General features: G+C 41.8%; 1 long non-coding RNA gene across 1 annotated transcript; it reads left to right on the top strand.

The window, feature by feature from the left end:
- Positions 1 to 491: 491 nt before the first annotated feature.
- On the top strand, positions 492 to 2782 carry LOC138752791 (uncharacterized). The gene is made up of 2 exons (XR_011350934.1): positions 492 to 604; positions 2494 to 2782. It is a non-coding gene; the product is annotated as an uncharacterized lncRNA (long non-coding RNA).
- Positions 2783 to 26011: the final 23229 nt, after the last annotated feature.

Consider the following 26011-nt stretch of genomic DNA (forward strand, 5'->3'; position numbering starts at 1 on the left):
TAGGGAGGGTTTAGTACATTTTTAAAGAAAGGAATATATGGGTCATCACAACATTGAGTGCTGAAGGGCCTGTACTGTCTTATTATTTTATTTTCTATAGATAAATAAATATATAATTTGAAATGGATGTATATAAATATTTTAGGATGATTTACTCAGTCACAGGATACAGTTCAACAATTTAACAGCCTGCAGGAAGAAACTATTTCCCAGCCTGGCAGTCCTGATTTTGATGCACCTGTATCTCCTTCTTGATGGAAGTGGGTCAAAAATAATATGTGCTGGACAGAAAGGCTCTTCTATCATTCTTTGAGCCTGATTAATACTGAAGAATGTTCAGCTGAGAGAGATCTGGGTGTGTATGTTTACAAATCACAGAAAGTGTCTGGCCATTTTGAGGAAATGATTAACAAAATATATGGCATACTTGATTTCAGAAATAAAAGGAAAGAAGGCAATGTTAAACTGGTTAAACAAGTGTCTAAGTGCAACTGGTTGCATCCAATTCTGGTCAATGTCTTTCAGGAAGGATATGAGGGTGGCTGAGAAGGTGCAGAAATTACTTCACAGAATTGTTCTAGGTGAAAGGAATTCCAACATTCAGGTGAGATTGGATAAGTTGAAGTTGTTTGTGAAACAAAGAGGGCTGATGGAAGATTTAATTGACATATTTTAAATTATGATATATTTGAAAGGCTTAAAAAATGGTTTCATTTGCACACTTCATTGTAACATCGTAAAGGATCCCCATGCCCTGCTCTTCTTGCTGCTACCTTCGGGAATAAGGTAGTGAAGTCTGAAGACCAGCAGCTCTAGATTCAAGAACAATTTCTTTCCAATGACTAGCAGGTCTCTTGAACCTACCCTTGCTTCACTAATCATAAACTACTCCGACATCACAAAAAGGACTGTCTACACTATTGTAACTCCAATTCATTTTCTTGCATTATGCACCGTGAATTATATTATTTATTACCTATATTGTTTTTATTTATTATCTTTTTTGTCTAACCTAACATTTGCTATTGTACTTTTTCATGAAACACTTGTTCAATGCAGCAAATAAGAATTTTGATGTATAAGTAGATTGCATAATGTATACAACAATAAGCTCAATATTATTACTTTGCTATGCATGAATCATAAATGCAAGTAATTTTAGCAGGGTGCCACAGAATCTTACAATATGGAAATGGGTCCTTTGGTATTCATATTCTGTGTCCTCCATAATGTTTGGGACAAAGACATTTTCCTTTATTTGCCCCTGTGCTACACAGTTTTAAATTTATAATCAAACAATTCACATACGATTAAAGTGTTTATTCCAGATTTTATTCAAGAGTATTTGTGTACATTTTGGTTTGTCCATGAAGAAATTACAGCACTTTTTATACATAGACCCCTCATTTCAGGGCACCAAAATGTTTGGGACAGCAATGGTATATATATTAAAGTAGACATGATTAGTACCTTGTTGCATATCCCTTGCTGAGTATCTTCTCTGGTGATGCTCTGCCAGGCCTCTACTACAACCATCTTCAGTTCCTGCTTGTCTTGGGGGATTGTCCCTTAAGTTTTCTCTTCAGCATATGAAAGGCATGCTCAAATGAATTTAGATCGGGTGACTGTCTTGGTCATTCAAGAATTTTACAGGTTTAGCTTTGAAAACTCCTTTGCTGTCTTAGCAGTATGTTTGAGATCATTGTCTTGCTCCAGGATGCAGTGCCATCCAATGAGTTTGCTCAAACTTGACCTGATAAGATGCTTCTATGCACCTCAGAATTTATTTTGTTGCTGCTATCCGCAGATATATCTTAAATGAAAATAATTGAGCCAGTACCTATGGCAGCCATATATGCCCAGGCCATAACACCCCCTCCATCATGTTTCACAGACTCTTTGGATCTTGGGCAGTTTCTTTATGTCTCCACTCTTTGCTCTTACCATCCCACTGATACAGGTTAATCTTGCTCTTATCTGTCCATAAAACCTTTTTTTTTACTGAATTCTACAAGATTTTTAAAATACTTTTTGCCAAACTATAATCTGGCCATCCTGTTTCTGTGGCTAACTAGTTGCTTTAATCTTGCAGTGTAACCTCTGTATGTAGCATCTGTTCATGTGTCAAATTTACACCTTCCTCCTGAAGAGTGCTGTTGATCGGTCGGACAGGCATTTGGGGATTTCTCTTCATTATGATGAGAATTCTTTTGTCATTCACAGTGAGGTCTTCCTTGGCCTGCCTGCCCCTTTGCAATTACTGAACTCACCAGGATGCTCTTTCTTCTTAATAATGTTCCAAACAGTTGATTTTGGTCATCTTAAGGAGTAATAGAGGGTTAGGAGATAAGAAGAGTTGAGTATATTTTTGTTAGGAATGTATAGGTCAGCACAACATCGAGGACCAAAAGGCCTGTACTGTACTGCAATGTTCTATGTTTTATGTTCTAAGGTTTGGGTGATGCCTTTCACTGTTTTATTCTTGTTTTTCAGCCTCTTAATGGCTTCTTTGACTTTCATTGGCACAACTCTGGTCCTCGTGTTGAAAAATGGCAACAACAGACTCCAAAGGTGATCACAAGCTTAGAAGCGAGTCTAGCTCTCTTCTACCTGCACCAATTAAACATCCTTGAGTAATCACAAAGACCTGTAAAGCCAAATGTCCCAGACATATCCTGCCCTGAAATGGGGGACTACGTATTAAAAAATGCCATAATTTCTTCATGGTCAAACCAAAATGTATACAAATACTCTTGAATAAAATCTGGAATAAACACTTTAATCATATGTGAATTGTTTGATTACAAATTTAAACAGTGGAGCACAGGGACAAATGAAGGAAAATGTATCCTTGTCCCAAACATTATGGAGGGCCCTCTATAAACTCACCCCATTTTGTTTCAAATTCTAGCATTTGCAATTTTGTCTTCACAGAATGGAGGTTGATTGGGCTAGATCATCATACAGAGTCATAGAGCCAAACAGTGTGAAAATATGTCCTTTGGCCCTTCTAGCCAATACTATTCTAGAATATTATTTTATCATTGCCTTGTATTATTTTTCATGTTCAAAAGCAATGCAAGTTGTAATGGATTTGTGTTAATTTTTAGTTTAAAATATATAATTTCTTAGTAAAGTTAGTTTGTGGGATGGATCCAGAGTCACACACAGGTCACATCAAATTTACAGAGATTCAGAGAGATAGTTCATTTCGGAATCACCGAGTCTGGAAGAACAAGACCTAAATGGAACTGAAGTGGGTCTTAATTAATTCAAGAACAATAGAATATTTGCTTCATTTAAAAAAAATGAAGTATTTAAGTTCTCAAGATGAACTGCTGGAGCTCAAGGAGCCATTTGGCATGGTTCATGTTTTTTGAGAAAATGATACTGAAACTGTGGTGATGTCATGTCACATGATTTCAGAGAAACATATATCTGATGGCAGAGATAGACATTTTGAAACCAGATTGAAGTAATTGAGCATCCTGTGAAATACAGGTGTAAAGCAGAGTCTCTGGAGGGAGAAGGAGATGCTTTTCTGTATTGTATTATCCTAATCATAGGAGATATTCAAAATAAGTGGCTTTAAAGTAAGACCACTTAGCTCTTGATTAAGAAAGAATCACAGTTGTGTAACCTTAACAAGAGAGGGGAAACTTGTGAAACACTCATATGACTATCTCTCTGAAAGACAATTTATCAAAAGAATTGTGAGTTTAAAGAGATAATATTTAAAAATGCTTCATAATTACTTCTGAACTGCAATTTAAAAATCTTCAAGCAACACAAGGTGTTTGATCCATATTTACATTTATGCATAATGGGAGTTGAGTTTAGTTATGTTATTTTATTAATAGTTTAATAAAAACTATTATTTTGAATTTACCATTGTCTGGTGAATTTTCCATTGTGGTTCCCTTGTTTGTACTAATAAGATTTTATTAGTTTGTAATGAATTAAAAATAGTTATAAAATATTTTAAGACATAGCATTTATAAACCAAGTGTTCCACATTCAGGAGAATAACACGATGTCTTCCTCTTATATTTCCTCTCACCTGAAAAGCAACTATTCCTGCAGTTCCTCAGTGGCTGTCATGGGAAAAGTTCAATGAAGGTTGTGGTATCCTCAAATAATTCCCATTGGAATAATATAGGCCCTGTTTTCTTGCTTAATTCATTGTGAAAAAAATATCAGAAAACTGATTATAAAGTATTTTTGCTTAAATTGATTTTTTGCAGGGTAATAGTTATGTTTTAACGTTACATACAGCACATATATGGTGCGTTAAAAGAGGTTAAAATTTAATAAGCTATTCATGGATTGTTCAAGTGAAAATGTTACAGTAGTGAGCAAAAGATAAAGGGGAAATGTGAGTGAAAGGCTTTTTGCAAGCAAAGGCTCTAATATGGAACTCACCATTTCCAAAAACATTTGGACATCTCTCAGTTTCCCCACACCTTGATGAAGGGCTCAAGCCCGAAATGTTGGTGATGTATCTTTACTTTTGCTACACAAAAGCACTGTTTGACCTGTTCAGTTTCTCCAGCATTTGTGTGTTTTTTCATCTCCAAAAACGTGCAAGGTTCCAGCTTAATTAGGTGTAATTGGGTAGCACAGATCTCAATGGCCAGAATCAGCTTCTACTGGTTTGCAAATAAAATTTTTAAAATATATATTTAAATAAAAATATTACAAGCATGAAACCAGAGTTAACCAAGGCTCTGAAAATGAAATTGACACACCTAAAATAAAATAATTTGCAGAACTATGGATAAATATGAAGGGAGTAGGACTTTCAGGATTGCTCGACCAGCAGACTTAATGGTCACAAGATCACAAGAAAAAGGAACAAAAGCAGGCCATTTGGCCCATCAAGTCTGCTCCATAAAATCTCGCTGAACTAAACTGTTCTCACATCTAGTTCCAAGTTCCAACCTTGTCCCTATATCCCTTGATACCCTGACTAATTAGATACCTATCAATTTCCTCTTTAAATTCCCCCAAAGACCCCAATGAATTCCACAAATCCACTACCTTCTGGCTACAAAAATTTCTCCTCATCTCTGTTGTAAATTGTTACTTTTTAATTCTAAGACTGTGCCCTCTTGTCCTGGAATCACCCAACAGGGGAAACATCTTATTTACATCCACTCTGTCCAATCCATTCATTATTCAATATGTTTCTATGAGATCCCTCTCATTCTTCTATATTATAATGAATAGAGTCCAAGAGCCACTAAGTGTTTCTCATAGGTTATCAGTCTCATTCCTGGAACCATTCTGGTAAACCTCCTCTGTACCCTCTCCAACCTTGCTATATCCTTTCTAAGATATGGGGTCCAAAACTGCACACAGTACTTAAAATGAGCTCTCACCAGTGTCCCATAGAGTGTCATCAACACCTCTTTATTCTTATACACAATCTCCTTTGAAATGAATGCCAACATAGTATTCACCTTTTTTTTTTTACCACTGATCCAACCTGGCAGTCAACTTTCAGGTTATCCTGCATGAGGACCCCCAAGTCCCTTTGTAATTTTCTCCCCATCCAAATAATAATCTGACCATTTCCTCTACCAAAATGCTCAGCTGGACATTTCTCAACATTATATTAGCATCTGCCATTTCTTCGCCCATTTTCCTAAACTGTCCAAGTCTCTCTGTAAGCTTTTGATTTCTTCTACACATCGAACTCTACCACCTATCTTCATGTCATCTGCAAACCTTGGCACAAAACCATTTAATCCACAATCTAAATCAATATATATTGTCAAAAGAAGCAGCCCCAACGCTGATCCTTGCAGAACACCACTAGTAACAGACAACCAACCAGAATAGGATCCCTTTATTCCCATCCTTTGCTTCTTGTCTATCAGCTAATGCTCTACCCAATCTATTATTTTTCTGGTACCTTATCAAAGGCCTTTTGAAAATCCAAATACACTACATCCACAGCCTCTCCCTTGTCTGCCCTACTTGAGATTTCCTCAAAAAATTACATTGGGTTGGTCAGGCAGGACCTTCCCTTCATGAAACTATGCTGGCTTGGACCTATTATGCCATGCATCTCGAAGTATTCCATAACCTCAAACTTGATGATTAATTCCAATATCTTTCCAACTACCAAAGTCAGACTAATAGGCCTATAATTTACTTTTTTCTGCCTCCCACCTTTCTTAAACAGTGGAACTACATTTGCGACCTTCCAATCCTCGGGAGCCATGCCTAAGTCTATTGATTTCTGGAAAATCAATTGCAATGCCTCTAAAATCTCCAAGGCCACCTCTTTCAGAACCCGTGCATGTACCTCATCCGGTCCCAGAGAATTATCTACTTTTAGACCATTCCGCTTACTAATCCCTATCTCTCTTTTAATCCTGACTATGCCCTCCATAGTGAAGACTGACTATCCATTTAGTTCCTCTGCTACCTCCTTGTCACCCATTATAATTTCTCCAGCTTTATTTTCAATCGGCACTATGTCTACGCTTGTCTCTCTTTTACTTTTTATATATTTAAAGAAAGTGTCCTTTTGGATGTTATTTGCCAATTTCCTTTCATAATTCATCTTTTCTTTCCTAATGACTTTCTTTGTCTCCATAAGTTTTTAAAAATTTTCCAGTCCTCTGATTTTCTAGTAATTTTTGCCACCCTGCATGCCTTCCCTTTTGCTTTAACCTCTCTTGTTAGCCACATCTGCATCATTTTACCATTCATAATTTTCCTTTTCCTTGGAATATATCTATCCTGTGCTTTCTTTATTTCTTGTAGAAATATCATCCAATTCTGTTCTGCCATCCCACCCATCTGGCTTACTTTTCCAGTCAACTTGGGCCAGTTCCTCTCTCATACCACTGTAATTCCCTTTGTTCCACTGAAATATTGACACACCTGATATCATTTTTTCCCTTTCAAATTGGAAGCTGATCTCTATCATGTTGTGATCACTACTTCCTAAGGGGCCTACAACCTTTAAATACCTAATCACCTCAGGTTCATTGCACATCACCCAATCCAAAACCACCGATCCTCTGGTGGGCTGATCAACCAGCTGTTTCAAAAAGCCATCCTTTAGGCATTCTATAAACTCTTTCTCCTGAGATCCTGTACCTTCCTTACTTTCCCAATCCCCTTTCAAATTAAAATCTCCAAAAATTTTCTTGACATTCTCCTGTCACGCATTTTCTATTTCAAGCTCTATCTCACAGTCCACTTCCCAGCTGGTGTTTGGGACCTGTATATTACAGTTAGTAAGGTCTTTTTACCCTTGCCATTTCTTAGTTCAACCCATAAAGATTCCACAATTTCTGTCCCTATGTCCCTTCTTTCATTGATTTAATAGCATTGCTTACCATTAGGGCCATGCCACTCCCTTTACCTATCTGCCTATCTTTCCTATACAAGGTGTAACTCTGTACATTCAGTTCCAAATCACATTCCTCATTCAACCATGTTTCGGGCATGGCCACAATGTCATACCCTTCCATTTGCATCTGCACAATCAAGTCATCTACCTTATTCCTAATAGTCCATGCATTTAAGTACAATATCCTTAGACCAATATCTGATTTCTCTATCATTCCATTGTTCACCAAATTATCTTGTTTTTTCCTTTGTCTTTTTTGCCACACATCAATTTAGACTTATTTCCAATTTTAACTGTGTCTACCATTACACCCTGGTTTATTTCTACCCTATTCTCAGCACTAAGATTCAGATTCCCAACCCCCTGCCAAGCAAGTTTAAACCCTCACCAACAGCTCCAGAAAACCTGCCTGCCAGGATACTAGTTCCCCTCTAGTTCAGATGGTCTGAATGGCTTTGACCTATACTGTGATGCCTTGATTAATGTCTGCACAGTGAATGAAGAGCAAGAATTAAGTTAGATTTTAATTCTCTTTATCTGGGGAGTTGAGGCTTTTTGTGAACAATTAACTCAATTCTGGCCAGAGTTGAGCTTTGGTTCTCTTATACCAATAGGCTCACCAAGGAAGTCTCTCTATTTTACATTAATCTCACCATTTATTTTCACCTCCTCTTTTTGAAAGGTAGATCTCAATCTATTTAAAGAATAAGAGAAAGTTGAATCAGATCTATAAATAGTAAAAAGAAAGTAGCATAAAATCATCATTAGAAATTTTAAAAAACTAGTGAGTTTACGAAAGGTGAAAAAATGGAGAGTAAGTTTATGGATTGAATAATGTGAATTATGTTTAATCTTAAAATAACCCTCTTCTTACTGTTTGTACATTGCATCACTTCTGAACATGAAAAATTAAAATGAGGCCAAAAAAAAGCACTAAGACAGCACCCAGTCTGGAAAACTGGAATTAAATAGAAAATGCCAACAACACAGCCAATCAGAAAGCGACTGTAGATAAGGGAAAAGGTAATCAGGTCAAACTTTCAGTTTGACAACCTTTAGAGAACATGATGGAAGGTCATCATCACAAAGTATTAATAATCTCATTTTCCTTTGTTAAGGAAGATTATGATACAATTGGCTCACTAATTTGGAAGATTCTCAATCTCTCCTCCCCACCTGGTACATTCATACTAAATGCTGTTTCCCCTCTGTGGCTTGCTGCCTGTTGTTTGCAAATAGATCTCCCTCGCTGGGGACTTACTTAATATCCCCTGCTGTTAATTAGTCAGATACACCAGCTGCCACCTTCCTGCCATTGTGACCAATCAACAATCTGGAAGCCCAGAATTGCCTGTGTGATAGACCACAACATTAAAAAATTCACTGTCTGTTTGGCTTTATAATAAACAAATGAAAATTTAGTTGTGATTAATTAAATTGATCATATGCTTTCTGTCAGATCTGGTTTTGGGCTTGGCTCAGGGGAAACACACTCAATTCTAAGCCAGAAGTCATGTGTTGAAGTTCCAGAAACTTAAATCTTTAATTAGCACCAAGAGAATGCTGCATTGTCAGTGCTGTCGACCTTTAAATGAAGTATTAAACCGATACTTGTCTGCCTTGCATTGTACTCTTCCTCTTCCTTGGTTCCTTCCTTTAAAATAACTTGCTACCATGGCTTCCAAGATGGGGGAGTGTACCATTTGGAATCTGTTGACTTTCTCACAGGTTGGGTCAATGGTGCTGGACCTGTAGGTTGGTCTGTTGTTTAGGATGAAGTGTGCACCTCCCGTTATTTGTGCATGGCCTCCACAGGGTTGTTGAATTCTACATTGGTTGATGGAAATTATTTGGGAAGCCTTGGAATGAGCTTTTCAAGAATATGTTGACTATACACTTGGGATTTTGACACTGTATTAGATCAGCATGCCAACTCTAGTGAACTGGAGAAAACAACTTAACTCTGCTTTAATGCACGCACTAGGGCGGCACGGTTAGCAGTGTGGTTAGTGCCATGTATAGGGGGAGTAGGTCAGTTGGGTGTAACTGGGCAGCACAGGCTCATGGGCTGTATGTCTAAATTAAATTTTAAAAACATTTTAAAAATGACATTTTGCTGCTAATCATTTGCAAATCCTTTCTTCTTCAATCCAAACTCAGGATGTACTAAAACACTATTCAGCGTGCTTCTCAGAGTTCAAGTATTCCACAAAAGTTACTTGGAGTATCTTTGATCCTAACCAATTAAATTGACAGCCAAACTGTTTCCCTTTCTGCCCCATGTTAAATAACACTGATATTGGTCCTGTCTCCTCAGGTAATGTCCACCTCACCACATCTGCTGTCATCTGCCCAGTTCTTGACAATGCCATCGTTCCTTGCAAAAGATTTCCCAGTTTCCAACATTTCTACATTCTTTAAAACTCTAGAAATTGATGTACTTCCAAATCCTTCCTCAGTTAAGTTTTTGATTTCATTGAGCTGCTCATAGATTTCTGGTAGAGGCGCGGAATTCACTTCCCAGTCCGTATCAAAGGTCATAGAGTAGAGATAGTCGGCAGCTTTAGGTTTCTTTGGGTAAACATTGGCAGTGACTGGTCCTGGTCCACCCACTTCAACGTGATGGTCAAGAAAGTGCACCATTGCCTATACTTCCTCAGAAGCCGATGAACATTCGTCACATCACTTGCTCTGCTTTACAACTTTACATATGCACCACTGAAAGTATCCTACCAGGGACAATCACTGTGATGTACAGGAACAAGACCACAAAACAAAATCTCCAAGGGGTTGTGAACGCAACACAGACCATCACATACCACCCCCTCTCCCCACTACCACCACCTCCACCAGCTCATCTCATCCTGGCCACACTCTCTTCAACCCCCTCCCATGAGAAAGATGTTTCACAACTATGAGATCATGTACCACCAGATTCAGGAAGTTTAATGTAGTTATCAGTCTCTTGAGGGAATCTCAAAATAGGAAAATTTCATTGCTTTTGCTCCATGCTGACTGATCTCTTATTTCACTGTGTCTTACTTGTTATACTATTTATGAGATGTCTAACTGGTCTGGACACAAAACAAACTCTATCACTGCATCTTTGCTACATGTGAAAATAAACAAACTCATTTTCTCTTTGTCACAGCACTAAAAGGATTCTTATAAAATGCACGTGTTGCCGTTTATCCATCCTTGGTATATTTCTCAATATTTGATGTAATTAAACACCCAAAGAACCATAGAATATTACAGCACAGAAGCAGGCTCTTTGCCCCATCCAGTATTATTCTGCCTCGCCCCAGTGACCCAGGCCATAGCCCTGTCTACCCTCCATTCCATGTACCTATCTAAAATAAAACCATAGATCTTCCTCCAATGCCTCTCCATGCTTGTCAAGCTGGGTGGGACCACATTGGTCTGGCTCTATTCCCATTGTACAAAGTGAATTTACAGAAAACTCTGTTTTAAAGTGTGGAATGGTCTAGAAGGACACATTATTGGCAATAATGCTGAATACAAGATGCAACTGTCAGCTCCAAGGCCAGTTTACCCATTAAATAAAACAGTTCCCCATCATGTTTCCAAAGGTTCTTAACTTTCTGCAGTGCTATGACAGCTGTCTGAAGTTCCACCAGTCTGTTCACAATCTCAGCCTGGGAGCACCCAAAACATCAGCATTTACCCCTGCAGTAGTAAGAGAGCCAGGGTAGGCAGCGGCGGCCCCGCCCCCAGTCCGAGCAGAAGGTAGGCGGCGGCGGCCCTGATCCGGGCAAAAGCGAGGGGGAGGTGGCGGCCCCGGCCTCGGTAGAGTGAGGCAGGCGGAGGCCCCGAGAAGCAGGCGGAGGCCAACAGTTTGGATTGTGACCAGGTATGATCCGACCTAGGAGGGGAGGCAGGCCCCTCCAGCCCGGGTAAGAAACCTGCATAGGAGAAGGCCACTCTGATATAAAACCTATGACCCAAGGACCTCGTTGCCATGTCCCAGCTTGCTTGGCTATGGCACACGAACCATGGGTGTAAAGGGTGGGGCCAGTACTGCGCACACTGCACTCCACCTAAAACCTCCTTTGTGCAGTCCCAAGGACATGTCCACATCCTCCCCCTCTACGTCCTCCCCCTCAAAAGATGCTCACAAACTCAAGCTAGCATGCTGGAACCGTGTCTGCCTGTCCCGCATCGGACTTGCCAGCCACAAACGAGCCTGCAGCTGACGTGGACATTACTGCTCCATAAATCTTCGTCCGCGAAGCCAAGCCAAAGAAAGAAAAGTAAGAGGGCACTGCCTCTCTTTACCATTCCCTTGCCTCTAACCTTCTGATTATTTGATTTGGATGAGCAGAAATTTCTTCCAGCTAACTATTGGGAAGACCAAAGCCCCTGGCTCTGTCCCCTAGCTATCATCTCCTTTCCCAACCAACTAAAGCTATATTCTGTATTGTACAAAACAGAGGTGTTAAGATAAGGGTTGCATCAAATGCATGGGAGGAGCTTTAAATCAACTTTTCTCAGCAGATGGTTAGCAATACAGTTGAGCAATGTGGATGAGTCATATTGGGCAGGGAAGTTCAGCAGTGATGTCCTAACTCAGGCTACTGTTAACCAGGCCAACAATAAGACTGTTAACTTCTGGAACTGTAGCTTGATCAGACTTGGAGTATTCGATCATGATGCCAAAAGCCTCTCAACAAAATCATAGCTTGCCTGTTACATTCAATCCCTGCAACCTGCTCTAACACTTCTGGTCTAAATTTGTAGATAAGCTTGGAAGTCAATTAACTGTTACGACATATATCCATGAACAAATTGAAGACAGAGAAGGGGAAAAATGGCTGAAGTTCGGAGTTTCTGCACAACATTCTCTGAATTGCATTGCTTGAGAGAAATACAGAATTATCTGAGGATCCTGCATTGGCCTATAACTTAGGACAGGGAAGCTAATTTGATTCATAATGAGGTAAACAAAAAAACCCTGCAGATGTTGGGTTGGGGTCCCGTGTAGTATCCAAAAGTACTGGAAAAATTCAGCAGATCACCCAACATCCATAGAAAGTAAAAGGCCTGAGCCCTTGTTCAGGTATGTTGAAAATGAGGCAGATGTGTGAATAATTTTTTTGGGGGGGAGGGAAGGAAGGAAGGGGAAGGAGGAGGGGAGGAAATACAGGCTAACAGATTGTGGCATGTCGAATGACTCAAACCAAGGCTTTTATTAACAAAAGACTGGAGCGTAGTACATCGAGATCGACCCCAGTCCAGAATGACCTGCACCTGTTTAGGTCCAGCCCTTTATGACCTGGCCAGTAGGTGTGGCTATGGCTCTCAGCCAATCATCATCACTCTATGCAAATATACACAAATATATTCAGCGGTGATAGGATCCCATACTATCACACAGGTAAGAGGTCATTGGTGGATACATGGGGAGGGTAGAAGGAGCTGTGAAGATATTGGGAGAGAGGGAGGACGGCTAAGAAATATAGACCTCTGAGAGGAGAAGGAAGGGAAGAGGTGGGGAACTGGAGGAAGGGATGAGGGAAAGAGAGACTGGGGGAGGGGTTTAATGGAAATTGGAGGCCGATATTAACGCTACCAGGTTGAGAATTGCTGAGGTGGAATATAAGGTATGTTCCTGCAATTCTCAAATTTGCAGATGGTCTCGATTTGGCAGTACATGAGGCCATGGACAAACATGCCAGAGTGACAATAGGGTGGAATTGGGATGGTTGGTCACTGAGAGGTCCTTACTGTTGCAGCGGATGGAGCAAAGGAGCTCAGTGCAGAAACAGATTGACTCATACCAATCTATTATGCAGAAAATACAATCAAATGATAGTTCTCTGAAAAGAATCTGTTAAAAAAAAACCCCTGGGGGAAACAGAAAATGCAATAAGTAACTTCACCACAAAATTGCAGTGCGTGGAGAATAGTTACAGAACAATAACATCAGTCTCAGTCTCTTGTTGTACTTTATTGCCAAGCATGATTGACAGGAGACTTGTCCATGCTTTAACTGTAAGGGGCGATGGGTGACTCTAATGGCGACTCTTTGTCTACCATTCATCAGGAAGAAGACAATTTTGCATAATATTACATGTTCTGTACTATTACATGACAATAAAAGAATATTGAATCTTGATCTTGAATCTTGAATCAAACATATTCACTTTAGCTGCTGCAATTGTATCAAACCTGAAGTCACATGCCTGGAAATATTATCATTTAATGTTGTTAACGTTGTTATTCATATATTTAATACTTTCAGACCAAATAACTCACTTTGTTTAATGAAAGTAATGAGTTGAAGGATTTGTTTAATCAGACATATATTCTAGACAATAATGCTTTAAAACTAATCATTGCTGTGGAATAAATAACTTGTAGCATGCCACTAATGAACATAGGCTGGCCAAGCTCCAAATTTTGCTGCTTTAAATAATGTTTACTTTACTTGAGGGAAGCTGTGAATTTCCTCTTTGCTTTTAATTTTATGCATTCTTAGAATATGGATGATGCTTGCAAAGCAATGCTGTCAAAATCAATTTTTTAGACAGTTTTGTAGTCAGTAGAGTCAACTGCAGGTACACAGTACTGAATATAAACAGTGGAATTGACAGGGAAGGAAAGGTAGACACATGATAGCATTTAATACACAAAAGTGCTGGAGAAACTCAGCAGGTCCCGCAGCATATACAGGAGGCAAAGAAATATAACCAGCGTTTCAGGCTTGAGACCTATGTCAAAGATATTAACAAAAAGCAGGTTGAAAAGGTGGGGGGAGGAGAGAAGAAGGGGCAGGGGGAGGAGCACAGTCCAATAGGCAAGAGATCATAAGTGAGCATGGATAGGAAGGCAAGAGAAAAAAAAGCTGAGAATTGATCAGGGGAGGGGTAGCTCTTAGAATACAGAGCTGGAGGAAAGGGCAGAGAGATGGGGTGGGGGGGATGGGGGGGTGGCTAATGGAAACAGGAGAAGTTGGAGGGTGCCCAGCCAAAAATATGAGGTGTCGTTTTTCCAGTTTGTGAGGGGTCTCAGTTTGGCAGTGCATGGGACCAGACATGTCATCAGAATGGGGTGGGGAACTAAAATGAGATTTCTGCCACAAACACCATCCTCTGTAATTTCCACCACCCACAATGTGGTCCCACAACCAGAAATATCTTCCCCTCTCTGCCTACCACCGAGGCCACTCTGTCCATGACTCCCTTATCCACTCCTTGCATCCCTCCCACCACCCCCTTGGTACCTACCCCTGTGACCACAGGATGGGCTATACTTGCACACCTCCTCCCTCACCACCATTCATGGCCCCAAACAGGCCTTCCAATTGAAGCATCACTTCACTTGTGAATCTGCCGGGGCCATATACTGCACCCAGTGCTCCAGTTGTGGTCTCCTCTCCATTGGAGAAACTGGACGCAGACTGAGAGTTCACTTCGTTGAGCAATAGTGGGGATCTCCACTCCATTCCCATGTCAACTTGTCCGTCCATGGTCTCATGCTCTGCCAAACTGAGACCACCTGAAAATTGGAGGATCAACACCTCATATTCCATTGGCATTAACTTTGATTTCTCTAGTTTTCAATAGATGTTCCCTACCCCCATCTTCTCCTCTGTCACCTTTCCTCCTGCTCTGCATTCACAGAGCTGCCACACCCCTTGATCAATTCTCAGCTTTTCTGTCCTGCCCTCCTATCCATGCCCATCTGTGGCCTCTTGGCTGTTGGCCTGTGATCTTCCTCCTGCCCCTTCTTCTATCCTCCCTGCACTTTTTTATTCCGGTGCCTTTCTGCATTTTGCTCATATCTTGAAGTGCTCAGGCACGAAATGTTGGTTATATATTTTTACCTCCTATGGATGGTACAGGACCTGCTGTGTTTCTCCAACACTTCGAGCAATTCCATATTGAAGTAATGTTCAGCGAGGAGCTGGACTGTTGGCATAGTGGTTAGTGCAATGCTGTTACAGCACCAGGAATTGGGTTTGGGGTTCAAATCTTGTGCTGTCTGTAAGAAGTTTGTACATCCTCCCTGTGTTTGCTCCAGTTTCCACCCACCATTTGAAATGTTCCGGGGTTGTAGGTTAATTGGGTGTAATTGGGCAGCATGGGTTCATGGGCGAAATGGCCTGTTACCATGCTGTATGTCTAAATTTTAAAAAATTGAAAGAGTGCAAGACCTTCCATTTATTGCTGAAACTTTCTTGATTATATTCCATAGTTCCTTTGAGTCAATTCAAATTTTTCTCTGAATAAATTCACAAAGGAAACATTTGAAAACAAGAAGCCAATGTATGCAGATAGTTGCTCTTTGGGATGTTCAAGGTCTTAACTGCAGTGAAGAATCATCATTTTCTTGTCAGCCAGTTGTTGGACCTCATATACTCTATCTACTATCTAATCCTTAGAACGGAAATTTCTGTGGCACATTGAACTCAGGGTCATGAGGAGCTGGGCTTTTTTCTCTCTTGAGGCCTGGTAGTCCAGGAATGCAACTTGCATTTGCAGTTACTTAATTCTTGCGTAGATGACATTTACTGGGAGTACTGTTTAAAGATGGCTCAAGGAATTATAGAAGATCCTTTCCATCCAGCATATAGTATCTACCATTAAAAAGAAAGTACAGGAGTATTAAAATCAGGACTGCCAGTCTGTGGGACTGATGAACAATATCCTATAAATGTGACAATCATCCCAAATATTTATATCTTTATTTTGATTATTTATGTAATCTTTATGTACTGGGTATTGTGTGTCTTTGTGCACTCATCATGGTCTGGAGAGATGCTGTTTCATTGGGTTGAGTATGTATAATCAAATGATAATAAACTTCAACTTGATTTTTTAATATATATATATAGATAGATCAATATAGATCTCTCTCTCTCTCTCTCTATCTCTCTCTATATATATATATAAATTATACCCTGACTTACGATGTTCCAACAAGATGTTTTGAAATTACAATGGTCAGAATCTGTACTTTTGATTTCGAGTTCTGATGTTTATGTGAGCCCCAGAACTGAACCCCATTGTAAGTCGGGGTCTACCTGTATATATATATATAGATAGATTGTTTTATATATATATACAGTATATGCATTGTATAAGTATGGAGTGAATATATACATACACAGATAAATATGTGTGTGTGTGTGTGTGTGTGCGTATGTGTGTGTGCATTCACTCCATACTTATTTAATCCTTTGTGCATGTGCTTGTGCATATATGGGGAGGGGTCACTTTTAAATGCTGAAATGTTTTGAGAAAGCTTTGAAGAGACTGGAGATAGATAATGGATGGGAGGAGGAAACTGGATATGCTCCAGCAAAAATGTTTTGTGGAAATAAATTCTTTATGGTGAGGACAAGAGTGAAGTAGGTCTTGGAAGAGCAAATAATGCTGAGTCAGAGGAGTGGAGAATACAGGTGAGGTAGATGTGGGGACTGGCGGAAAATGGTTCAGGACCCAACGTAAATGCTGATAGAATGTTAGTTCACTATTGGATGAAAATTGCTGGTTGAAACAAGAAAAACAGGGAAATTGAAAAGAATTATTTCTTGTATAATTGAATATTAGTGAGGTAATTGATGTATTCCCAACTGGTGAAATTATTTTTTTGCTGTCTAAGTGGGGAGGCGTTCCTGAATCATATCAAGTCCCCATTTTGGTTGGGGTCCCTTGTGGCATGAAATGTTTGTGCTGGGAGAAAAGCTCATCTGGATGAAAAGAGAAAGGCAATTAATTTTCCCATGTCAGATTCCCCTTTGAGGGCTCATAGATTTTTATCTGTGCTGGCATCTGATGCTTGTAACATTACAAGTAGATTGTTCCCCAAGCATGGGGGAAGGGGAGGAGGATAGGTGGGGAGGAGAGGGGGGTCGGTGGAGAAGCAGAATGGAACTAATAATGAGCCTCTTAACACTTTTGTTGGTGTTGTTAACATGATTAAGGATTTAACAAAACAGCCAACAATTGATTGAGGATATTCATTATAGAAGGGTCTAATTGGTTAAATTACAATCTTATTTGGTTAAAAGGGAAGGAAAACCTCTTCTTTTCACTACTACTTTTAAAATAACAAGATATTCTAAGATCTTTCATGATACTTTACAGGATGCTATTAAGTCACATATTAGGTAAAGACCTCAACAATGAAGACGCTGTTTACATCCGGTACCGCACGGATGGCAGTCTCTTCAATCTGAGGTGCCTGCAAGCTCACACCAAGACACAAGAGCAACTTGTCCGCCGTGAACTACTCTTTGCAGACGATGCCGCTTTAGTTGCCTATTCAGAGCCAGCTCTTCAGCGCTTGACGTCCTGTTTTGCGGAAACTGCCAAAATGTTTGGCCTGGAAGTCAGCCTGAAGAAAACTGAGGTCCTCCATCAGCCAGCTCCCCACTATGACTACCAGCCCACCCACATCTCCATCAGGCACACAAAACTCAAAACGATCAACCAGTTTACCTATCTCGGCTGCACCATTTCATCGGATGCAAGGATCGACAACGAGATAGACAACAGACTCGCCAAGGCAAATAGCGCCTTTGGAAGACTACACAAAAGAGTCTGGAAAAACAACCAACTGAAAAACCTCACAAAGATTAGCGTATACAGAGCCGTTGTCATACCCACACTCCTGTTCGGCTCCGAATCATGGGTCCTCTACCGGCATCACCTACGGCTCCTAGAACGCTTCCACCAGCGTTGTCTCCGCTCCATCCTCAACATTCATTGGAGCGACTTCATCACCAACATCGAAGTACTCGAGATGGCAGAGGCCGACAGCATCGAATCCACGCTGCTGAAGATCCAACTGCGCTGGTTAGGTCACGTCTCCAGAATGGAGGACCATCGCCTTCCCAAGATCATGTTCTATGGCGAGCTCTCCATTGGCCACCGAAACAGAGGTGCACCAAAGAAGAGGTACAAGGACTGGCTAAAGAAATCTCTTGGTGCCTGCCACATTGACCACCACCAGTGGGCTGATATTGCCTCAAACTGTGCATCTTGGCGCCTCACAGTTCGGCGGGCAGCAACTTCCTTTGAAGAAGACCGCAGAGCCCACCTCACTGACAAAAGACAAAGGAGGAAAAACCCAACACCCAACCCCAACCCACCAATTTTCCCTTGCAACCACTGCAACCGTGTCTGCCTGTCCCGCATCGGACTTGTCAGCCACAAACGAGCCTGCAGCTGACGTGGGCATTACCCCTCCATAAATCTTTGTCCTTGAAGCCAAGCCAAAGAAGAAAGAGTATGCAACCAAAAGCTTGGTCAAAAGGTTGGTTTGAAGAATACAATAAGGGAGGAAGAAAGAAAAATTTAACAGATCTTTGGTAGCTAATGAAATGGCCCATCAACGATAGAACAGTTAAACTTGGGGCTGTCGGAATTTAAGGTGCATGTACATCTCTGAGGCTTTCAAAGCAAGACTACGAGGAGATACTAAAGTTGACTAAATGAAAGTTCTTGGATTGGACATTCTACCATGCCTTAAATTAGTGGTTCTCAACCTTTTTCTTTCCACTCACATAGCTCTTTAAATAATTCCTTGCCATTGGTGCTCTCTGATTAGTAAGGGATTGCTTAAGGTGGGATGTGAGTGGAATGGAAGGTTGAGAATCACTGCTCTAGACCCAATTGCTACAGAAATATTTTGCTTGAGAAAAATTGTCTTTGAGCCATTTCCTTTGGAGTTATGAAACCGTGCACATAATGAGTCAATCAGATACGATTAGAACAGTGGTTTTCAACCTTTTTCTTTCCACCCACATACCACCTTAAACAATTTCTTAGTAATCATGGAGCTCTTATGGCATAGGAATACTTAAAGTAGTATGTGAGTGGAAAGAAAAAGGTTGAGAACCACTGGCTTAAAGGAAAAATTATAGTTCTATTGTCACCCAAAATCAGAGTTATAATGTAAATCCAGTGTCCTGAAAAACCTATTATTGGTAGAAAGAACATAGGAAGTCCAACAACTCAGAAACAATCATGAATCACATGGATGCAGTCAAGAACATCTAAGGGTCAAACATCTAAATGCCCAAGCAGCTAAGAGCCAAGATCAGAGGTGATCATGTCAAGGTAAAATGGACAGTCAGTAGTCATTGGAAGGAGCACCTTAAAGATCGTCTCAACCATGATTCGGTTCTTGACTCCATTCTGCAGTAACCACCTCAAGCCTAGAGAATGTTGAAAGGGCTCCATAATGACCAAGAAACAGCATTGCTTTGGGAACAGACCGTATACACAGGGATGTTATTAGACAGTTGTAAATATTATCCTACGGGAGGATAATTCACACAGTAAATCTTCGCCAACTGCTTCCTGCCAACAACTGAAGAACAGCTCTTTGAATCCCCGTGTGGATCCCATCCTTTGGACCTGATCTTAATTGAGCAATAATTCCAAGAGAAATGCAGCAGCAATAGGACACAGTCTTTTTAAAGCCTTTGACTCCATTAATTGAGAAGCACCGTGGAACATCCTTCATAAATGTGGTCAACTGCAACATGTGTCCATTGCAACATATCCAGGTTGTTCTCTTAGCTAGGAATCCATAGCAGAGCTGATCTCAATGTGGACTGATATCAAGGAAAGCTGCATCAAGCACCACTATTTCTCTTCTTTATTCTCACCTCACCTTTAACAAGTCTGATGATGAAACAAAACGCTAACTACCAGAGGAACTTGGAGGTCCGACAGTATCTGTGATGGGAAAATAATCGTGGACATTTAAATTTTTTTGTTTATGTTTATTTGACCCAAAATACCGAGAACAGTGCAAAGGCAAGCAGACCAATAGGTTCCCTCTAACGTTCGTACAGCTGTGTAAACAGCATAATTCACAAGAGTATAGGATTATAATTAAAAGAAAGATCAATTAGCACTGTTTAGGGGTTCATTCAAGAGACTGATGGTTACAGAAAAGAAACTGTCTTTAAGGCTATAGGTGCACCCTTTAACACTCTTATGCCTTCTTCCTTATAGGACGAGGGAGAAGAGTGTATGTCCAGGGTGTGATGGGTCCTTCAGTATGTGGGCTGCCTTTCCAAGGTAGCAGGAGATGTAGATGGAGAAGGGAAGGGGAAGCTTGAATTAAGTTCTAATCTGCATTCACCAGCTTCTGCAACTTCTTCCAGTCTTCAGCAGAGCAGTTCCCATGTCATGTTATGATGCATCCAGCTAGTATACTTTCAATGGTCTTGCAGAAGTTGGTGAGGGTGAAGGGGGACTTGCTGAATTTCCTTAGTCTTTTAAGAAGGTAAAGATATTGGTGCACTTTCTTGACTCCTGCATTGTTAAATTTTGGGAGATATTTATTCTCAAGAACGTGAAGCTATCTACTCTTTTGATTCAGTGCAATAATGCGGACAGGGATGTGGACTCTGCTCCGTCTCCTGAAGTCATCTCTTTCATCTTATTGATGTTGAGAGAGAGTGACACACAGTAAATAACTCAAGAGCTCAGAATTGAGTCGCTGATCTACAGGCTTTTATTCACAATGGACGAGGACCTCGTCCTGTGCCGTGACCTGAGCTTTCTGGGGAAGGGTCAGGGTGTTAGAGGCTTTATACAAGGAGGGAGGGGCCACAGGTACAGTCACAGAATCAGCAATTCACCACATTCACGCCTTTTTTCAAAATTGTCTGGCAGAGTGACGTGGGGGCTACAAAGACCTAAAGGCTAAGCCGCTCCAGTGGCTTGATCTTCCATATTGACCGGTGGAGTGCCAGTTGTGGGATTGAGGCCAAGGCTGCTTTTTCGTTCCAGACCTGCAGCGATGTGTCGACATGCTAGGGGCATGATGGTTTCGCTGGAGGGGCAGGGTGCAGCGGTACCTATTGCATGTCTGCAAAAGGAGGGGGGTTGCTGCCTGGTGGGTGTGCTCCCTGTGTGCGAGGTCCTGGATGGAGACCATTTCCTCGCGCCCATCCAGGTAGGCTACAAACACGTATTGGGTGTTCGTGTGGAGAAGCTGAACCCTTTCGACCAGGGGATCGGTTTTATGGCTCCCCACGCCCTGGAGACGTCAGCCAAGAGGGTAGGATGGTCCCTCACGCAGACTTCCTGGGGAAAGACAAAATTATTTCGTGATGGGTAGCATTAGTAGCAGTACATAGCAGAGATTGAGTGGCATGGAGCACCTCTTGGAGGACCTCCTGTCAGTGAGAGACAAGTAGTACCCTGGACTTTAGGGCAAAGAGGATGGCCTTCCACATGGTGGCATTCTCTCTCTCTACCTGACCGTTCCACCAGGGGTTATAATTCATGGTCCTGAAGGTGGCGATACACCTGGCCAACAGGAATTGGCACAGCTTGTCACTCATAAACAAGGGCCCCCTGTTGCTGAGGATGCATGATGGGTACCAGGACAGGGTGAACAAGTTGAGCAGGACCCCAATGACTGTGATGGTGGTCATGTCAGGGCAAGGGATGGAAAGGGGAACAATGAATACTCATCAATAACCATGAGGATGTATGTATTGCAGTTGGTAGAGTCCATGCTCAGGTGCTTGAAGGGGTTTGTGGGTTTTATGAGGTGTGCCCTGTCCGGTTGGTAAAAATTAGGCTTGCACTCCACACAGCCTGCAGTCCCTGGTCATGTCGCTAACATCTACTGTGGTGTATGGCATATTTCAAGATTTGATAATGAGAAAGAATCTATTGACACTGGGGTGACAGAGGTCGTTGAGGAGGATTTTGAGGCAATACACCTGTGTACTGACATATGTCCCTTGTGACAGGGCATCTGAGGGCTCATTGAGCTTCCCCAGCTAGTACAGGATAATGTAATTGTAGGTGGCGAGCTCGATCCTCCACCTCAAAATTTTATCATTTTTTATCTTACCCCACTGTTTATTGTTGAACATGAATGCCACGGTGTGGGAGAAAAAGGCAATGGGGTGGCCTGCCTGATTAATGGTGGCAGCCAGTGCAAAATCGAATGCATTGCTCTCCACCAGGAAGGGGACAGATTCATCCACCACATAAGTGGCGGCTTTTGCGATGTCCTCCTTTATGCGGCAGAAGGCTGCCCATGCTTCATATGCAGGGGGAAGGAGATGGACCTGATAAGTGTGCAGGCTTTAGCCACATAATTTGGAACTCACGAGGTGTATTAAAAAAGCCGTAGCAAAAAAATGTATTATGTCAACCTGGAAATTGGAAGATAATTTGAAAATACAACAATGGTATATAGAAATGAATAAATGTATTCCATTAGAAAAAATAACATATAGTTTAAGAAATAATATTGAAATATTCAAACAAATATGGGAGCCTTACATTAAATACAATAGCGAAAACCTACCGGGGACAAACATTACCTAAGTTGATGGAAGGAGAAGGAAAGAAAAGAATGGACTCAGTAGAATTTCTGGTGTATTTTTGTTGAATGACAACATTGTCTGACTGGTTTAATGCAACCTAGATTGTATACCTAAAATGGATGAGAGGGGGGGGTGGGGGGGTGGCTTGGGAGGAGGGAGGGGGGGGGGAGAAAAAGTCACTGTATATGTGTGAAAAAGAAAAAGTGTATATCATGGCTAATGTGATTTATGGTGTGGAAAAAAAAAAGAACCCAGGCACCTTTTCAGGGCCTTAAGGCTGTGGGGAAGGGGGAGGTCTAGCTGAGGCCACATGGAGTTGGGGCCAATGACCCCATTCTCCAGTCCAGAAGTGCAGAAAACACATTTATCCTTATTATAAGTCAGATTCAGGCATTTGGCAGTAGTGAGGAATTTCTGAAGGTTCCTGTTATGGTCTTGCAAGTCGTGGCAGCTGATCATGACGTTATCCAGATATGGGAAGGTGGCGTGCAGGCCATTTTGGTCCACGATCCAGTCCATCTCCCACTGGAAGACGGAAACACCACTGGTGACACTGAAGGGGATCCTGAGGAAGTGGTAGAGGTGACCGTCCGCCTCGAAAGCAGTGTACTGAAAATTCAAAGAGGACAGGGAGTTGGTGGTAGATGGATTTCAGATCTATCATGGAGAACATATGATCCCAGGCAATTTGGTTAACCATACCCTCAATGCAAGGAAGGGGGTACGCATCCAGCTGCGTTTAGCAATTAATGGTTTGACTATAGTCAATCACCATTCTGCGTTTATCCCCACCCTTGACCACCACTATCTGAGCTCTCTACAGTCTAGTACTTACCTCGATAATACCTTCATCCAGGAGTTGTCGTACCTCTGCCTTTATAAACACGGTCCTCCTCACTGTATCACCTGCTTTTTGTGGCAACTGGCTTACAGTAGGGGATGAGGTTGGAGAACAGTGGCGAGTGGTCGATGCAGAGGATAGAGAGACCCCGCATCATTTGGGCCAATGGGGGAGGAGGGTAGACTGGACAGTTAAGGAACTGTGGGTTGCTGACCATGACGGGTGGGAGAGGGCTATTAAATTGTACAGAGACACTCTTTAAGTGGCACTGAAAGTCTAGCCTTAACAGTTCTGGCACATAGAGCTGCAGCATAACGAGGAGCTTAAAGTCTCTATATGTCGTGCCTTGCATGTCACCATAGTGTAGCTGTGGATTTCAGTGGAGTGAGACTTTGAGGCTTGGGTGACTTGGTAGGTGACAGGTTTAGCCTCAAGGGAGTAATGTTGGAAAGTTTCAGGGTGAATAAAGCACTTAGTGCTCCCGCTATCAAAAAGGTATTTAGTCACCTGGACATTGATGGAGATGTCCATCATGGAGCAGACAAGTTGGTGAGCTCTGTTCTGGGCCAACGGCACTGAAGCCAGGTTCAGTCTATGGTCCGATCTGTGCTGAGTCTCCATCTGGGGGGATGATGGCGGCATGGGTCTCGCCAGAAGTCAGCGGCTTCCAAGATGGTGGCTCCCATGTCTCAGAGTGGTCATCTTTAGAAGATGCCAGTATCCAAGTTGGCGGCTGCCATGCCGCACACATGACGCACTGGGATTGGAAGGCTGTGATCAGCATATTCTTCCGTAGTGGCCCTTCTTCCAGGAGTTCGTTACATCACTCCCCAGGCTGTGTTTTCAGGGGTGTTTCACCTGGCCACAGGAGTAGTACTTCAGGTGCTTCACGAAGACAACAGCTGTGGTGGGCTCATTAATTGGGCGCGGTAGCGGACTGCTGGCCTGTAGGCCCTCTTTCCAGGATGGTGACCTACATTTGGGCCCATTCACAGAGTAAACTTCCACATTGTGGAGTGCAATATCCAGCGACTTCACAAGATCGATCGGCATTTTTAAGTCTAACTTACTCTGCTCGCGTAACCTCTGGCGCACGTAGTCAGACCTGATGCCTGCAACAAAGATGCCCTGCATCATATCCTCTATATTTTGGGTGGCCAATACTGGCTAGAAGTGGTACGACCATGTGAGTCCTCGGAGAGCCCGGAGGAACTCATCGCCCGATTCATCCGGTCACTGTCTGTGGGTGGCCAACATATGTCTGGCATATACTTTGTTAACTTTCTCCCTGTATTGCTCCTTGAGTATATCCATTGCTTCCATGCACATGATCATTGGGGACACTCAGGGTCCAACCCGGGAGAAGAGAAGATGCAGTCTGTTTGCGTTGATGCCAGCTGTGTTTTGAAGGAAGACCTCGAAACGGTGTTGCCAGAGTTCAAAGATATCTGAGGCATCAGGCGACTGTGGATCGATCTCCAGCTTGTCAGGTGGTCCATTATTAATGATGAAAACAAAAAATTGTGAACAAAATTGATGCACAGTAAATAACTCGAGAGGCTGAAACTGAGTCACTGACCCTCAGGCTTCTATTCACAATGGACAAGGACCTCATCCTGTGCCATGACCTGGGATTTCTGGGGAAGGGTCAGGGTGTTAGAGGCTTTATACAAGGTCAAAAGAGGAAGGGGCCACAGGTACAATCACAGGACAGGGTGGAACCAGATAATCAGGAATACAATACAGAGAGATTATAGGGACCATGCCTCGAGATTTTCAACCTCTTTGCAGTACTCCATCTTCTTGTTATTTAATACCTGGTCCACAACAGTTGTCAGCAAATTTGAAGGAGATGGAACTTTAATTAGCTTTTAAAATGTGGATGTAGAAGAAGTGTATCAAGGGAAGAAGTACTGAGAGCAAGAAGCCTTGAAGAGCACTGGCATTAAGTGTGATGGTGGAGGGGAAGTCACTACACATCTTCACAGATTGTGGTTGGATGAAGACCCTACATCAGGACTGGGAAAGTAATCAGTATTATATTGACATATCCACATAGCAGACAATGGAGATAAAGATAGCCAGACTTTCCCTCTCCACTCCAGTGCAGGGTCTCAACCCAAAACATTAACAATTCATTCCCCCTCCACTGGCCACAGATATTGCTCGATCCACTGAGTTCCTCAAGCTGTTTATTACTTTTTTTTGTTCAAGATTCCCACATATGCATTCTCTTGTGATCCCAATCTAAACTCCGCATGGACAATGTTCATCACCCAATATAAAGAACAAATGTAAGGTATTGCATTTTGTTAAGTCAAACCAGGGCTAGACTTACACAGTAAATGACAGTGCCCTGGAGTATATTGAAGAAGAGTGAAAGCTAGGGGTACAGTGCCCCCTATCAAAGATATTCCCTTTGTCTCACCTACTTCCCAACTTGATGTTACATTTTCCC

This window comes from Narcine bancroftii, chromosome 2, assembly GCF_036971445.1.
Source record: "Narcine bancroftii isolate sNarBan1 chromosome 2, sNarBan1.hap1, whole genome shotgun sequence".
In the NCBI taxonomy this organism is placed as follows: domain Eukaryota; kingdom Metazoa; phylum Chordata; class Chondrichthyes; order Torpediniformes; family Narcinidae; genus Narcine; species Narcine bancroftii.